Here is a 13478-nt window from a genome sequence, read left to right as displayed (position 1 = left end):
CTCGGGCAGGCAGGCTCCATCAGACACACATTTATGCGTCGTCATACAAACGCACACACACGCGCACACACACACACACACACACACACACACACACACACACACACACACACACACAGCAGAAAGCAAGCCATGCTCTGGCTGTTTCTGTTGGCTGCCGACGTTTGACGTTTGTTTTTGCTACGCACTCTGGGTTGTCAGAATTTCATCTTCTCAGTGAGAAATGTTGAGGGGAGGTGTGTGTGTGTGTGTGTGTGTGTGTGTGTGTGTGTGTGTGTGTGTGTGTGTGTGTGTGTGTGTGTCCGTGGTTGAGAGGAAAGGAAGCAAAGGGCATGACACACACACACACACACACACACATTATGTAAAAGCATCATTCCTTCTTGTTCAATCTGTCAGAATAAAGTGTTTCGTGCCATTAAGACATAAGACGGCCCGTCGTCTCCTCTCCAGAGTGCTGAGCATTTCTGAAGCTTTCAGAAATGTATTCTGTGTGTGTGTGTGTGTGTGTGTGTGTGTGTGTGTGTGTGTGTGTGTGTTTGTCTCATTGCGAGTAATGGACCCTACGAGAGCGCAGCGGTCTGCCAATGATAGATGAAGCTGTAATGGCGGCGGCTGTTGAAAACACATTTATCAAACAACAGCTATTTTCATTTAGCGCTTAACACTGACCGCTGAGTATGTTGTTTCAAACAAAAGGACGCACTCCTCCGTCTCTGGGATTTCTCGAATTATTACCGACGGACCTGCTTCGTCCGACCGAGGTCGCCCCGAGGTTACAGGCTCGCGCCACGCGGCAGGATTCGGAGTTCGCGAGATAACTTCGTATTTAAGGCAACTGGGTTTTCGGAGGGGGGGGGGGAGGGGTCGACTTCTTACCGGGATACATCGCCACGGTAACTTATGCTGCAGACCTAACGCTGTTTTCGAAGCGGGTTGCGTTCGAGATGACGGACCCAAAGGTGTTCAAGCTCCGCCCACCGACCGCTCAATTCTCTTGGAAAACGGCGTCACCCGCCGATCGCAGAGGATCCCGTCGCGCTCGAAGCACAGACAGCGAGAGGATCTCCGTCAAGTGTTCGGAGAAACGGCCCGTGGACCCGTCCGTGCTTGCGATTGGTCAGGGGGGCTGCAAACCCCGCCCCTTTTGCGTGAACGCTTTGAATTGTGAGACCCCGGGTTGAGCTATCGAGTTGGTAACCACCTCCGTGTGACTGCTTGGGATCTGAAGGCCTACCAGGCCGCCGGTCTCCGAACCTTTTTCATCGGGGAGCTCCACGATCTACCGGGTCGGTTCCGATCAACCGGTTGGAGATCTCGAAAATGGTTTTCCACTCCAGATTAGTCGACTGCAAAGTGTTTCATTCCGGTATCGGCAGATGAAAGCGGCCTTCACCGATCACCCGACAGACTGCTCGTGTTCGGGGCCTTATTTTTGGTCAATTATTATGCAGCTTGTTATTGTGATCTTCTAACTCTTCATAAGCCCAATCTATGTTTGCAAACCTCGGGCAGGACCTCGCTAATGGTCCTCAGCTCGTCACAAAATCTGGAATTGTCGCTAAGGAAGACAGAGTCTTTGCTTTTTAGGCGATCTCAGCTGTGACAGACCCAAAAAAGCGAGCTCACGGTGGTCTCTTAAAATCTCCTCCTAAAACTAACTTATGGCTTTAATTAAATGTACAACACAAAGAAGTCAGTGAGAATCCACTGTGAACGAGAGGCTACTCTCAAACTTGTCCGAGGTATAATTTCAAAGTTGCAGGATAACGCTCTAATAATTCAGCTTTATTTCATTTTGTATGTTTCGCCCGAACTGACACAGAAAGCAAAAATCAATATCCTGTGTTTGAAACTGACATTTCTGTCCCTTTTCAAATCCTGACTTCCAGTTTGTGCACAGTACCGAGTTTGTATTTGTGCTCACTTAAAAGCTTTCCATCAATAACCACCCCCCCCCTCCCCTCACCCCATCAATAACACTAGTCTATCTCTCAGTCGTGCCCGAGAGCTAGAACCGAGAGTTATGGGATATAAAGTCAATCCCTACGGTGGCAGTTACGCCGGCAGCCGCGTTGCCGGCAGCGACGCTTATCCGAGGTCAGTTCCTGTGTGTGCGTGTGTTGAAGCACACTGTAAGAACAGACGGCCTTAATGAGACAACAGTGAAATGAGCTTCGAGTGAGAATAATCCTGCCGAGGCTCGCAAACAATAAACATCCCGTTTTCGCGACGGTCCCCGAGATCTCGCACGGCAAAGAGCTCGTTTGTACCGCTGACATTTGGAGTGAAATGAAACACTCGCGAGGAGAGTAGAAATATATCAACCACTATTAAACGGATGGCCCGGAAATGTTGGTTTTCCCATAGATAGAATAGTACTACCTTGGGATATCTATTAAAAAAAAAAAATTCATCTAGCGCCATCATCACGTGTAAATTACAAATGGTCCAATGCTTTGGTTGATTGCCGAAATACCTGCGAAACTAACCTCAACCTCCACCGTACTTTGTGTTTCGGGCTGATGAGATCATTCTTGAACGCCAGCGCTCTGAAAATGAATTACTAAATGGTTAAAAAAAAAAAAACAGTTTGCTCACAGATCGTTAAGCGTACGCAATCTCACCTCCAGCTTAATAACTCACAGAACTGGAGTTACGTCCAGTAATTACTATTTACTAAAAGAAATCCACGTTGATTTCTGTTTTCTCACGGACTGGAAACGATCCCAAACTTCTTCCCTCTCCAGACGTTGTCGCTCTTCCTACTCCGTCACGTGACCTCCCTCTTTGAGCCGGGTGGTTTTCGGCGGCGGCGACGCCGCGGGGCACCTTCGGCGTTATCTCCGCGAAGCCAACGGCGTTGACAAAACGTCCGTACTCGACGCCGTGGGAATAAGAACGACCGCTGATCACGGCCTCGCAGAGTCTCGTTCCAATAACGCGGGGGAAGTGTCAACCGGAAGCTCACCAACCCTGGTGGGGCAGAAGGGTTGGTGAAGCATTGTGGGAAAAAAAAAAAAAAAATTCTGTTTTGGTCTTTTTTTCTACTTTCTATTGGTGCATTACTGTCGCTCAGATAAACAACCCTCATGGAGATCCACCGCCGACAACAATCTGGGCGTTAAACAGCTCGTCGGGACTCCGCGACGCCGAGATCGCGCCGAACTATCGGGAAATAACGGGGAGAACAACGGGTACGGTGTGCACGTGAGAGGGAGGACGAATGGAGGAAAAAAAAAGAAAAAAGAAGTAGTTTGGAAATGAGGGGGAAACTGAGGATTTGGATCAAACCAGAAGGTTGAAAGTTAGACTCCGCCAGCTCGTGTCATCACTGGCTCCTCGGGGGGGGGGGGGGCCTCAGGGATCTCGTTCACCCGGGGGAAATGAATCCCGCTTTCAGCGGCGGTTTTTAACATGTCCTCATTCGCTTCCCCCTCAGCATTGTTGTCATATTCAGGGGACTTCTGTGAAATCGACTCTCTCGGGGCGGAAGGATTAAGTGAATAAAAAATGTCGAGTCGGGCTCTGTTGTCGTGAGGACCGGCGCCGGTTAATGACTGTCATTTTTTTGATTTCGCGGGACGTCGGCCTGCTTTAAACCGCTCTTTTGGTTCAGAGAGCGAGAGATCCTGTAACATGTACGACTTTGGTTTAGTGATCATATATCGTGTGTTGTAATTATATATTATCACGAAAACCAGGTGCAGCGCTCGCACATCAAGACCCGACGTCCCACGTCCTCGTGAAAAGCGTCCTTGTCCGCGCCTCCCGGTTTTCACCAGTGAACTCCACGTGGACACTTCGCTCGTGACCTCCGCGCGATCGACGGCTCGCTCGCCTCTCGGACCCGTTTGCCTTCAGCCGCCCACCGTTCAGCTTTTACCCCGAACCTCCGTGCCGCACCCGCCACGGCTGCACTTACCAGAAATGTCGCATTTATTCTGCTCAAACAAGTTGAAATTGGAATTCATTCATACTCACAGGATCAAAACTCAAAACTCGCATCTGGCCGTAGGAAAAATCCAAAGGTCGCCCTCCGCTGCGTTCCCGACGGATGCCGTGCAGGTCTCCTGAGTCCGTCGGCACCTCTTGAGGTTTGGCCTTGCCAGATGGGTATTGTGCTGAAAGACACCCCCCCCTCATCCCCGGGTCCTTGTCCAGCAGAACATGTTCCTTTACCTGCCGTTCGATCCTTTAAACCTCGTTGCTTTGCCCCAGTTGCCCGTTGTTGCGCCTCTGCTACCCAAACATTAAAGAAAAAAGAAAGAAGAAACTCCTCGACTTGAAGGATCTCAGTCGACTGGTGGTTTTCCTGTCTTCTTTTCATTTTTATTCCTGCTCTCTTGCAGCTTTTTTTTTTCCCCCGCCTCCACAGGAACCGGAACCAGAACCGAGGTCAAACTGAGTGGAATTTTAAAGCAACAGGAAGAGTTTGATGATATCTGGAGTCACGATTCATCGATTATTCAACGTGATTTCGTTTGGACAGGGACTCGGAGGAACTGGATGCGAGCTCGGTGCCCCCCCCCTCATCCCCCCCACCCCCTCCTCCTCCCACGTTACAACCTCACCTCCGAATCGCTTTCCCGTCGACGGGGATTAGTCTGATGGGACGTTAAAATAGAAGCAAAAAAAAAAAAAACAGGAGTTTTGTTTTCCACATCGACTCTATAATCAGGTTATAGGAAATCATTCGCGTGCGACAGCGGTGTGTTTTAACGGCGCGCCGATGTTTGTCGTCCGTCTCCCGCCGTCCGTTCTGCCTCTTAACGAACTGACTTTGCCTTTCGTCGATTCGAACGATCGCCGCCTCGCTGAAACCCGTCCACCCGTTTCAACTCCCCACCAGTAATTACCAATATTGTGCCGCTCGCCAATCAGAGCGAGCCTCAAGAATGTGTAATGGCAGTCGGAGGGCGTGTGTGTGTGTGTGTGTGTGTGTGTGTGTGTGTGTGTGTGTGTGTGTGTGTGTGTGTGTGTGTGTGTGTGTGTGTGCGTGTGTGACACGCTGAGTGGTTAATTTTACGACCTGTCTTTCCTCCTTACAAAAGGTGGTTCGACTGAGGAGGAGACAAATTTGATGCAGTCGATTTCGACGTGGGTGGAAGAGAGAGGAAAAAAGAAGAAAAAAACAACTCTGAAAGTCGGATTTCAATTACAGCGAGAGACGCGGGAGAAGGAGGATAAGACGAGAGGGGAACCATATTTAGACGCTCCGGGTTCCTAAAAGGTTTTCCAACTCCCGAGTGGAAAACACGCGACGAGTTATTTGCGTCGATCCGAGTCGCGTCTCCGCCCCGCGTGGAGCAATCTTTGTCTTTTTAATGAATTGGAGAATTGCACGATTTTGTTTCCGATCGCGCATCTACGATTGAACGAAGTAAAATGAGGATTTAAAAAAATAAAATAAATATAGGCCTCGGAGACCCTGGTTTGTTTTGTGCCGGTCTCCTATTTATCGCTCCTTCTTCGGCGGTGTGATGTCCGGCTGAGACCAGATCCAGATACTGGATCATTAATTAAAGACCGGCTGATCTGAGACTCGCGTGGAACTTTCAGCCTCTGCAGCTGCTTGGACTATTTTTCTGTCTTTCACCCAAACACACAAACAAACACACAAACACACACACACAAACACAAACACACACACACACACACACACACACACACACACACAAACACACAAACACAAACACACAAACACACACACAAACACAAACACACAAACACAAAAACACAAACACACAAACATAAACACACAAACACAAACACACAAACACACACACACAAACACACACACACAAACACAAACACACAAACACACAAACACAAACACACAAACACACACACATAAACACACACACACACAAACACACAAACACACACACACAAACACACACACACAAACACACACACACACGGCCCATCGTCCTCTCCGCGCCCAATGAATGCTGCCAAATTACTAGTTGTGTCCATATCTTGGAGTGCAAAATGAGCGGCTTTCTGCTTTCGGAGCTGCTGTTGAATATTCAAGCGGCTCTTTTCAAAAACCTGGCAGGCAGACAGAGCGCATAAATCCTGCACCTTCAATACTAATGTGGAGACGCCTCAACCGGCGGTCGCAGCGTCACCGCGAGATGCGAACGGGGACGCGTTCGGACTCCGGAGCGGCCTCGGGTGACACTTTTGGTCGCGTTGCCCGCGAGAGTCGAACGTCGACTCGTTTTAAACTCGCGTACGCAAATCACGCGTTTATCTTACGTATCTTGCGTAGTAACCCAACTCGCTATTTCTTCCTCAAACCGAACCGAACCCGCGACCTTTTTCGCAAAGTGTCATCGCTGTTACCGTGACGACGAAAGGTCCGTCGCCGCTACTCTCCTGGCAGTCGGGTGCGTGGGTTTTTTCTGTCGGTGTGAGGACGCGTCGGTCCCGTGGAGGGCGCTGAAAACACTCACGTCGTTGGAAATCGATGTATCCCGTCGGTACGAGGGAGTGTTTTTTAAAAAAAAAAAAAAAATTTGTTGTTGTTGTTTCCAACATTTTACGGCATTTGAAGGAGTTAAATTTAGATTTGTAACTTTGTTTAAATATCGTTGTCTGCGTAAATTATTGTTTTTGTTCGGGAGCACCCGGAGAAAGTCCAAGAGAGAGCGTGAAACTCCACACAGAAGGAACCCCCCGTCATAATAATACGTAGTTCTCATAAAACTGAGTCATTATCTTGGTGAGTATTTACAGCAGCAGGACATAAAATGTGAATATGAACAGTGCAACTGTAGAAAGTGTCTGCAATGTTTTCTTTTAAAGAGCTCCGGCGTTTCAGCAGCTCAATATCAAACACAAATATCATTAAAAAAATTATATATAAAAAAAAAAGGGTTGTAACTTAAAGTGTGAAGCGTTGTTAGCAGGCAGAGATGCATGTAATTTGTTTTCTCTGCCGCGTCATTAAAAATACATCCGCAGTTTTTTGTTCAACAGAAAAAGGGCACGTTGGGTTTTTCTTTCTTTTTTTCTCCACGGAGAATCAGCGCGCTGTTGTTTTTCATGAAGTTAATATCTGAGGCGTATTTATCTGACACGATAGCGCTTCAGACGTCTTCCAGGGATCCTTGCCCACCCCCCTCCCTCCAAAACCTGGGGTGGTGGAGGTGGTGGTGGGAGTGGCGGGGGGGGGTGGGGGATTTTTACTATCCAGGTTCATTTCCTGCTCGTTTGGTATCGCTGGCAAGGTGAAAGCAAAGCGTGAGTGAAGTGGCGCCGGCACTTAAGAAACGGTTTCAGTGTTCAATGTTTCCCCATAAAAAAGATTAAAACATAATAATTACACTTCTTCCCAACAAGTTGCACTTCATATCCAAACACGCAGGAGGTTGAGCGTTGTGCAAATCGCGATTAGTTCGCTGTAACCTCCCGGGAAATTCACTCTGCAGCTGCAGGTAAAACAGTCACAGAGAATGGATTTTATTTTTTTTATTTTTTTGTGTGGTCGTAGCAGTGGGGAGAATAATATACTTATTAATATATAATAAAAGTTCAGAGACCGCTCCCGGCGCAGGAGGAAGCCGTCGCCTTCCGCAGGAAGTAGCCCAAGTTACGTCACGTTGACCAACGTGATTTACGCACGTTTTTTTTTTGTGAGCGTCGGTTCCCGGGCAAACTCAGGAAATCTCCCGACGAAGAGCCTTCAAAATGAGGCGACGAGCCTGGAGAGTTGTTTTCAAGTAATATTCACCCCACCCACCCTGCAGTCTGTCGCAGAAGTATAACATACAAAGAAAAACAAAAATGTTTCTGCTTCCCAATATGTGCATAAACAAAAATACATTTGCCATTTTACATATTTTGTTTCAGTGCATTTTAGTCATGGTTTGAGTTCAGCTGGAGGTTATTCACTCATTTAGTTGTGTTTTTCACAGTTTTACTCATTTTTCTAACTTCACTTCGGGCTCCGAAGGAAAAAAAAAACAAAAAAAAACGTCATGACTCACAAACAAATGGACACCCTGAGGGAGGTCATTGTTTCAGAGGAAATACAAGCTTATTCTTAGCCCGGCACGGTGGCTCTGTTCACTCGCTAACTTTCTTTTTAGCGATCACACACACACACACACACACACACACACACACACACACACACACACACACACACACACACACACACACACACACACACTCCCTGTCCTCCTTCCTCCTCTGTCTAGTTAAGTGACTGCTGGATCGATAGCAGCGAGAGGAGGGTGAACCTTCCCGATGTAGTTAATTGGTGGGGAGACTGTTTTGAATGGAAATCGTTGGAGCAGAAAAGAGAGAGAGCGAGAGCGAGCGAGGTGAGAAACGAGTGCGTGTGCAGTCATCTGAATAATGTAGATAACCCGTCGTGACACCCAGAAATGTACTTTTACACTAACATTTCTACTCGTGCATGAATTCAGACATATGCATTAATATGGCAGCACAAACATGCACAGACCGAATGCCAGTCCGCTAGAAGCAGGCCGGGTTTTTTTTGTGTTTTATATATATATATATAAAATTTTAGCTCTGTTATGTTATATATATATATATATGGTGTATATGTAACATAACAGAGCTAAAAAAAAATTTTTTTTAAATAGGCTGGTGATGATGATGATGATGGTATTAAATGCAGGGACACTGATGCTGCTCGGGCTTTTCAGGGATTTGACTCCCTTGTTTACCGACACCCCCCCCCCCCCCCGAAAAAAATAAATAAATAAATAAATAAAAATTAAAAATGTGATCACGATGTGCACAACGTCAATTTGTAAGCAGAGGCAGGACTCTTGGCAGGACTCTCTATTTTGCACACAGCGCACCGACCGAGACCTCATTTACAGCTCGCATTGAGACGTGATTTGCATCGCTTAACGGCACCGCTGCATCTCATCCGCAGCACGCATCAGTCTGAAACTTCGCGGCGGGCATTTCGCCCGGCTCGTGAATACATTTCGCAGCGAAAAATACAAGCGAGGGAAGGAGCGTCTCTGTGGTTGCTCGCTGGAGGACGGCCTCGTTAGCGCGAGTGAACGGCTTAAATCTGTAACGCGGGACTTTTTACCGACAAAATGAACGTCCGCCAGCCCTTCGGCTCAACGGGGTCACGCAGTGCTGAGTGAGCACGTCCACGTCGCGTGAATCTTTTTGTATGTCTCGGCAATGCAGAGTTTTTAAATCTCGTGTCTGGCGGGACACTCCTACGCCGGGCGGCTCTATGGGCGGAGCCTGCGCACGGCTCTATGGGCGGAGCCTGCGCACCAGAGATTCTGTCGCGGTTTACCTTTCAGCTAACTTTAACAGGGGAAAATAGTCATTCAAGTGCTTGGTTTTACATTTGGGATGAATGGATCAAATTCTGACAATGAAATAAGTTATTTCCCATGTGAAGCCTTTTATTTCAAAACGCAAAATACAAAACTAATCTTCAAAAAGATAAAAAATTTGAACTTATAGCAGCATAATAGCAATGATGCAAAAGTTGTGGTCAAAATATTTGCAAGATTTAACTGAATAAAAGCAATGACATTTCTGTATCTTTAAATTAAAGTCCAGCAAATATAATTCAGATATTTCCTGATTATAGACAATCTCCTCTAAACATATATAAAAATATATTTCTACTGACGGGAATATATACTGAGATACATGTAAAAACACAACACATTTTAGAAGACGATTTATTTATTTTCTTTTACTTGATATAAAGACTAATATACAAAATCTGGGAGTATTATCATATCAAATGATAAATCATTTATATAGCTTGAAGTGTTCTGAAAAAAACAAGACATAGCATGAATTGCTAGCCCCAACAATGACCAAGATATGAGCTTAAAAGTGAAGATAGTGAAATTATAAAATAGTCGCGGAAACAGCGAAGGAATAAATGAAGCTCCAAGAAAAACGTCCCTTAAAGTGAAGACGATTCATTTTTTTTCCCTGATGCACTCGATCCGACCCTCCGTACGTCACCTCTTAATCCCCCGAAGATCTCCTCGTCTGCAGAGTTCAATCGAGCCGACCGCAATGTGCCGAAACACCCGTTTTAAATACGCGTTTTCGGATATCTAACGGCCCTTTAAATCTCTCCTCCCCGTCGGATTTATGAGGATTTTTTTTTTTTTTAAAGAAAAACCCCAGAGTGGATAATCATCCTCCTCTTCTGTTAATGCGGACACTCATCACAACTGCATTAATATAGAAATGAGCCCAAGGCTTTAATGCTTTAATTTGTTTTTCTTTTGGGGGGGGGGGGTGGAGGGGGTGGAGGGGGTGGGGGGCGCTGCCTGGAAATCATAATCTCATCGTCGAGACCGAACAGCCTCGCTCCACCATCGGACCGATCCACACGGACGATTTTACATCAGCGGACGCTGCTCGCTTTGTGTGTGTCTAATATAAAAGAATATGGTTGTGTGAGTGTGGATCTCTTGTTGGAGGGTGTGTATTGTGATATTTGGAGGTTGTATCTACTTTTCCTCAGGTGATAAGGTGTGTGTGTGTGTGTGTGTGTGTGTTTAAACTTCTGCGAGGATTAAACTGAATGATTTGAGTTTCATTGTTGAGTCACGAATGCAAATATGTCTGCCCGGCCTCATGAAATAGCATAAATTATACAAACTAGAGCCAGAATGATGCATATGTATGTATATATATATATATACAATAGAAAGTCCAAAACTGCAGAAGCAACTCTCACAATAACATTTTCACTCCCTAGGTGTCTGCAGAAAAAAAAAATCCCTGACAGAAGCAGTCCTGGAAAATCAGAGTAAATAATACATCTTCTTCTTCAGGCCTTTTTGAAACCAAATTAAAAAAAACAACTTATCACCAGAATATTTCAGGTTTTTTTTTTGGAGCCACTTCGTTGGAATATAACTCTTAAAAAAAAAACACATAATTAGGAAACTAAATCAAGGACTCACTGCTCACCAAGTGTGTTTTCTCTCTGAATATTTTTTGAACCGGCTCTCTCAACTATCCGACTCACAATCTTCGGTTTCTAAATAAACAAGATTTAACACGTTATTCGAGGCCAAACTTTAGTTTGAGCCGAACATGACGAGACTGACAAGATGGTTTTCAAACTATTTTTATTGAAGCTTCAGTAAAAAAAAAAAAAAAGCTTACTTTTAATTAATTTAATATCACAATATAAATGATGATGAGAAAAACGTGTCCCGATGTCGTCAGTTGTCGTTTTGGTGGTTGGAGAATTGAGGTTGTTTTTTCTTGGCCAGAGTTTGAAAAACAAGGTCCACGGTTTTGTTTACATTGTAAATATTTGATCCAGTTTGGTTTTGATTTCTCATCACAATTTTGCGCGCTAAAAAAAACTTCAGTCTCCCGCGTTCGGGACATCGATTTGATTTCGGTCGCAGCCTTTTCCGTCAGGTTCATTTTGTTTCCACCACCAGTATCAAGGCTTCACAAACCATTTACGTTTTTCCTTTCAAAAAACATATCAGAAGTTGACTTTTGATTTCTCGGTGCGATCCGAATTACAAAGCAATTCTTTGTCTCTTTCTCTCCTCGCGCCCGTTTTTACTTCTTTAACGGTTATTTTTCTTCTTCTATCGTTTCCCGGGTTACGACAGCCGGCCTCAACTTCCTGAAACTGCTCGATGGTTTCTCTAGAAACGGACTTGCCAACTGCAGGACTGTTTTCAGCCTTTGTCTTCTTCTTACCCGTCGTCCATAATTAAAACGTTTTGTACCACGAGGACATCCATTGAGTGAGTAGTTGTCTTGAGTGCTTTGCTTGAAGTCGGTGCTGCCGGTGGTAATGACGTCGTAATAGTATCGTGGATACAAATTTGTATTTTATTTTTTTCCTCCTTTCATTTGGAAAAGACCGCCGGCCGAACCGACTCGCCGATATCAGACAACGATGATGAGTTCTTAAGTTCGAGCGCAAAGTTGTGACGAGAAATCGAAACTAACCGGCTCAAATGTTTCCAATGTAAAAAAAAAACACTCAAAAAAACCCACTTTCAGCTGTTAAAACACCGTTAAGTACGTAATACATCGTTGTATTGTTACCGGGTTTTTACAGGACATTTATACTTTGCTGCATCGTTGAACTATAAGATGCCATTTTAACATGGAAATAATGGAGCTGAATAACATCCGGCTGCACACACACACACACACACACACACACACACACACACACACACACACACACACACACACACACACACACACACACACACACATTTATCAAAGCTCGGCACACTGGAGGTATTTTTCAGGATAAAAAAGAAAACTTTTTGTCAAGAATTGTTATTCAACCCTTCTGAGGACCGAGTGCCTTTGAGACCGACTTTCCTTTTTCTGAACTTCGCTGCTTCATATATATATATATATATATATACATGTTTTTTTTGGGGGGGGGTTCAGACTCAGGTCAGAATAGGTATTGATCACAGTTCGTGTCGTGCATTGTGTCGGCGAGGGTCCTCACAAAAATAGAAACGCACGTTACGACTTACGATGGCCGGGCTGGTTTGTGTGCGACTCTGAATGCATTTGTGTGTGTTTGCGTAGGTGTACGGCTGCTGCCCTCCGCAGTGTGTGTGTGTGTGTGTGTGTGTGTGTGTGTGTGTGTGTGTGTGTGTGTGTGTGTGTGTGTTGGGGAGTTATTGTCTGCTCGGTCTCCGGGGGGGTCATTGTGATCAATGAAGATCCGCCCTCTTAGTTTTGCCCTTTTTGAATGGCTTTCAACCAGAGCAGCAGCACAAACACCAGTTCATCCTCCTCATTTATCTCTCGCAGCATCTTGTGCTTCCCACAAGGCCGGCCTGTAGGTGGAGGTGTGTGTGTGTGTGTGTGTGTGTGTGTGTGTGTGTGTGTGTGTGTGTGTGTGTGTGTGTGTGTGTGTGTGACAAAGGACAGTGTTTATTCCTTACCTTGCTCTCAGATAGATAAGTCATAAGTCACTCTGACTTTTTCTTTGTTTTTCATGAATGATTCAGACGGCTGACAAACTAATAAACTACCGGCGTCTCCGAGAGCCGCCGCCGCCGCCGAGACGCAGCTGAGCACCTCTTCAATACCGCATGTCTTCTGTTTCCCGACTTCAACCTGGAGGAAAACAATGGAGGAGATTGATTGCATGATGCAAAACATTTGTTTTCCCTTCTACTCCGACTAATATTTGGAGGTTGTGAATCATATTTGACTCCGGGTTTAATGGTTCGGCGTTTCACCGGCTTCGTCCTCAGAATGTTGAATACCTTAACAGCTCTCGTGTGGAGATGGTTTTAATTTCTGAATTCGGTTCTCTCGCTGTGTTTTATTGTCGTTGGATCGGCAACAGACTTCATTGTTCTGTTTCAAAAACGATATACTAATTTCCCGGTGGCCCTTGTGGCAACAACGCACAACATATAACTCTTGATTGTTTGTTTTGGCATCGTAACCATGACATATGGGTTCTTTGTCGC

The sequence above is a fragment of the Brachyistius frenatus genome, unplaced genomic scaffold, assembly GCF_029030835.1.
Source record: "Brachyistius frenatus isolate BFR_SWC_R1_liver_20210118 unplaced genomic scaffold, ASM2903083v1 Contig_205, whole genome shotgun sequence".
Classification (NCBI taxonomy): Eukaryota; Metazoa; Chordata; class Actinopteri; family Embiotocidae; genus Brachyistius; species Brachyistius frenatus.
Note: the sequence above shows the minus strand (reverse complement) of the source record.